Below are 4510 nucleotides of genomic sequence, written 5' to 3'. Positions count from 1 at the left end.
AGAGTGCCAGGATTATGCCACGGTAAAGAGCAGCATATTGCGCTCGTTTCAGTTAACCCCAGAAGCTTATAGGAAGCGCTTCAGAGAAATGATCAAAGTTGGAGCGTGTACGTTTGCTGAGACAGCAAGGGATCTGGAAAGACGATTCCAGAAGTGGATTGAGGCTGCTGGAGTTGGATCTTATGCTGACCTGAAGCAACTGATGGTCATGGAGAAGTTCTTGGAGATGATGCATCCCGAAACAAAGTTCAAGATCCAAGAAGCAGGGATAATGGAGGTGAAAGATGCCGCAGATAGGGCGGATATGATTACTGAAGCATACAAGAGCTTGAGGGAGAACAGAGTGAGAAGTGAGGCGAGATGCAGCAATGGCAGATCCAATGGAGTCTGGGGAGGAAGAAATTATGAGAAACCCAGAAGAGTCTGGGGTGAGAAAAATTTTGATAAATGGGCAGATAAAAGTAAGTACCCTAAAGCTCAGAAGAGTAGGTCGCGCACTTCATCTGAAAGTGAAGATGGAGGAGCTAAACGAGAAACTGATCGGTATCCGGGAAATCAAGAGTCCAGTAAAGCTCCACAGAGTACGAGTAGTACGTCTGGCCCGAGGAACTCCAATACGAGTGGGCAGAGTCAGAGCCGCTTTGGTACATATAGAAGAGATTTTTCCCAGATGAGATGTTACAATTGTAACGGATTGGGTCACGTGATGCGAGATTGTCGGCAGGGCAAGAGAGTTGTGACCCTGGCCATGTGTGACCCCCGAGGTAAATATACTAATGTGTTCCGAGACAAACCACAGAGAGCGAACTTAGTGAACGAGAGGTATAGGCCGTTCATGAGCAAAGGTTGGATCAGAATAGGAAGCCAACCTGAAGTAGAAGTTGGTATCTTAAGAGATACCGGAGCTAATCAGAGCTTGATTACGAGAAGCCTGATTGGGAATGGTCGACGGTTAGCTGGCAGTGGGAAGATGAAAGTATATGGGTTATTGTCTGAGAGTGACATGCCCGTTTGTACTGTCCAGCTAAGGTCGGAATATGTGTCGGCAGAGGTGATGTTGGGAGTGTGCCCCGACATACCTATTCCAGGAGTCCAAGTGATCCTGGGGAATGACTTGTGTGGGACAAAGGTGTTGCCAAGAGTCATAGCGGAGACTGTGCCAGAGGAGTGCCCAGAAGGCCACTGCACGGGTGGGACACCTGAGAGTGTGAACCTGACTGACATCCGAGGAGATGCGTCAGGAGACCGCCAAGCCATTGAGTACCCTGTCTCGGTAGTGATGAAGACAGAGGTGGCCGACGAGGAAGACACTGGAGAAGGTGAGACAGTGTCGATTAAACCGGTGGAAGATATCGATGTAGATATATCATGGCTGTTTGATGAAGGTCCAGCCCAGGAAAATGAAGTCTCGGTGAGGTCAAAAGTGAAGATGGCCCAGCCGAAGAAGAATCAGGTGAAGAGAGCGGACCTGAGTAGAGCCCGGACTGCTGAAATTAAGAGTCGGAAGGCGAATGCAACTGTGCTGAGTGGGAATGAGGAAAGATGTGGACAGACTGAGGACGGAAGTAGAACGTCAAGTTGTCCACGAGCACAGAGGCATCTGGATAGTAGAGTTAAGTTGTTTGAGGTGTCAGGAGTTGACGTGTTTCACAGAAAACCTGAAGAAAAGATAGTGAAGAAGAGTAGTAACCGAGAAGGTGAAATGAGAAGAGACAGTATGTGTGGAGAGATGCTTACGAGCACACAAGGAGAGGTAAAGCGACATGTACGGTCGAGTGCTGTTGGATGTAGCACAGCGCTCGGAGAAACTTTTAGGGAAAGAAGAAGAGTTGAAGGAGAAGAAATGGAGTTGTATAGAGGTGAAAAGTGTAGGAAGAGGATGATGATGCAAGCATGGAGGGATAGAAGAAAGCCGAGGACTCGATGGAAGTCAGACAGGATGAGATCTTGGATAAATGCGGAGACGCAAGGGAGGATCGTCGGTGAAGACGAGGAAGTGAAGTATGATGACAGGAGGCGGAAGTATAACGGCAGTAGATGGAAGTGTGAAGACGACAGAGGAGGTACAGACAGTAGATGTCTGACTCTGGACGGGAAGAGAAGAAGACGAGGAAACGGAGGGTGGAGACAGTAAGTAGAGTGGACCAATGGATTGCAGGCGTCCAAGGAGGACAGCCTAGCCAAGAGGTGCCAGAGAGGTCAAATCGTTTGTGAGAAGACCATGTTTCTGGAGAGTTGTGAGCCGGATGTTGCAAGGTGCAACGAATTATTTGTAGACTCCTAAGAGAGTATATGGGGTGAAGAACGAGACAGCGTGGTGGCGGATGTATTATCCCGAGCTTTGCCACTGGAATAACTCTCAAAAATAAGGGGAGGGGAGTGTTATGATCTCAGCCTGCAGGAGAAACGAGTCTCCCTTCTTGAGAGTTATTCAGCAAGCCTGACCTAACTAGAAGGTCTAGCAAATATTGAGGTGATAACCCATATGAAAAATGGCTGGTTGGATATGTAAAACAATTTAAGATTATGGGCAGTAAGTAAGGAAATAGATAAATGACTGGCTAGGAGATGTGGACATTTTGCTGGAGGCGTGAGGCTCGCTTCTGGAGGACCTTGACCTCACTTGAGTGCCAGACATCGCAGGGGGAAGCCGCGCTTCGTTGAGCTCCCGTCAGAAGGGAACCCCTAGTGATATATCTCTAAGAGAAGAGAAGTGTGCAGACGTGCCAGCTGTGGAATCGAGCTGGGGACGTGTGGTCTCAAGTCGTGGACGATAATTAGTGAATATTAAGCCGCCCGGAGGCATTATTGTGGGCTGTGTGGAGCGCCCTGACCAGGCGCCGTCAGAGGAAAAGCGCCCTCGACCAGTTAATCTGTGGTAAGCACGATATACGCCAGTTCATAGTGATTGCATTGTAGTTGGTCGTGTGCCCAGCGACAGTAGCGATGTTTATTTATAAGTTAGACATGTTTTAATAAGGCAGAAAGCCTGAAATAAGAGAGTGGAGAGGGAGGAACACGGAGCGACGTCCTCCCCCTCTGAGCGCTGGCGGACGACTGAGGGAGCCGGCTCCGGATGGAGGAAGACCCTCCCAGCGAGTGAGGACGCCGCCGCCAGGCGAGGTGGAGTATGGACCCGCCCAAAGCGGGGGAGTCCACTCTCACTGTATGTAGAGAACAGATAGAGGTTTGAGGCAAACATATTGTGTGAATATTTTTTGTTTATGTGTTAAAGGGGAACGTTTTATTGGAGTGTCGATGGGTTGCAGGTTTGTCTTTTGGGGAAGAAGTTGCTGAGAACTTCGAAGCCAGCAGATGAAGTAGCTGATGAGACTCCAAGGTAGTGGAGCAGAGGACCTCGAGCTGTGAGGAGAAGCAGCAGTGAAGAGGAGTGTCACGTGCTTCTGTAGAGGTGGTGAAGCACCATAGTTACTCGAGGAAACTTCATGGTGTAGCAGCCAAGAGAGCTGTGGAGGAGCCTAGCAGAAGGGTGAAGCACCGTAGTTGCTCAAGGAAACTTCATGATAGCAGCCTGGAGGAGCTGCAGAGGATCCTGGTAGTGAAGCCCGGAAGAACCTAAAGAAATAGGGCAGTGAACTTCCAGAGGTGGAAGGGGAAGTTCTGGTGGATTACTAGTAGGGAGTTGATAGTGTTTGGTTGTCATTAGCGTGCAAGACGCAGTGAGAGGTGAGTGACTGTTGGCATTCTTGCGTCAAGGAGTTTTTTTCATACTGAAGTATCAATGAACATTTATACTGGTATATGTTATTGCATTCAAATGCTGGTTTTCTATATATATATGTTATCTTGCTGATGGTGCAACAGTGTGTAGGTTTGACCAACTTGAGGAAGTTAATAGTATCAGGTGGTGAACCAGGAGGTAGGATACCACTTGATAAGCTGATAATAGAGTTCTGATGGTATTGGAGTGCAACCTGATTGTGATATTATAGAGTATAGGATTCATTATTATTATATGTGTGTATGTATCGTGTATGTGCTTTCTTCAGTAAATGTGTCACAATTCGCTGGTGTTTGCCCTTGTCCTAGTGAGGCTTCCCAGGAGGTAGTAAAGAAGGAGAGAGAGAGAGAGAAAGAACCATGAACCACTGCTGTGGACAGGGTAGGAGGTAATACTAGTAAGTCATAGGGGGATTGAGGAGATCATATCTCATAAGGAGAGAGTGGGGAGTCACAGCGGCTCGAGTGGGTGTGTGCACGTGACGACGAGGCTAAGTGTTGGAGCCGCATCCCCTGAACGTGTGACGTTGAGCCCCTCTCCAAGAGCCAGAAGCGCCAAGGGTGATCTCCTAGTATAAGCACTCTACCGAGTTGTGGGTTGGGTTGTCCATAGAGGAGGATCAACGACGACTACACCAACCAACCCACAGTCTATATAATACTACTGACACCGAAAAAGTTTTTTCTAACGTCTCTGTGGCTCATTTGGGTACTTAGCTTCCACCTGTTCCCCCTTGTGCGTGTACCACCCGTGTTAAATATTCCATCT

The 4510-nt window shown here is 48.3% G+C and overlaps 1 long non-coding RNA gene across 1 annotated transcript; it reads left to right on the top strand.

Annotated features, from left to right (window-relative positions):
• The first annotated feature begins 2125 nt into the window (after positions 1-2125).
• LOC138372968 (uncharacterized) lies at positions 2126-4026 on the top strand. The gene is made up of 2 exons (XR_011231030.1): positions 2126-2878; positions 3270-4026. It is a non-coding gene; the product is annotated as an uncharacterized lncRNA (long non-coding RNA).
• Positions 4027-4510: the final 484 nt, after the last annotated feature.

The sequence above is a fragment of the Procambarus clarkii genome, chromosome 40 (genome assembly GCF_040958095.1).
Source record: "Procambarus clarkii isolate CNS0578487 chromosome 40, FALCON_Pclarkii_2.0, whole genome shotgun sequence".
Lineage (NCBI taxonomy): Eukaryota > Metazoa > Arthropoda > Malacostraca > Decapoda > Cambaridae > Procambarus > Procambarus clarkii.
This window is presented reverse-complemented; position numbering and strand designations above follow the sequence as displayed.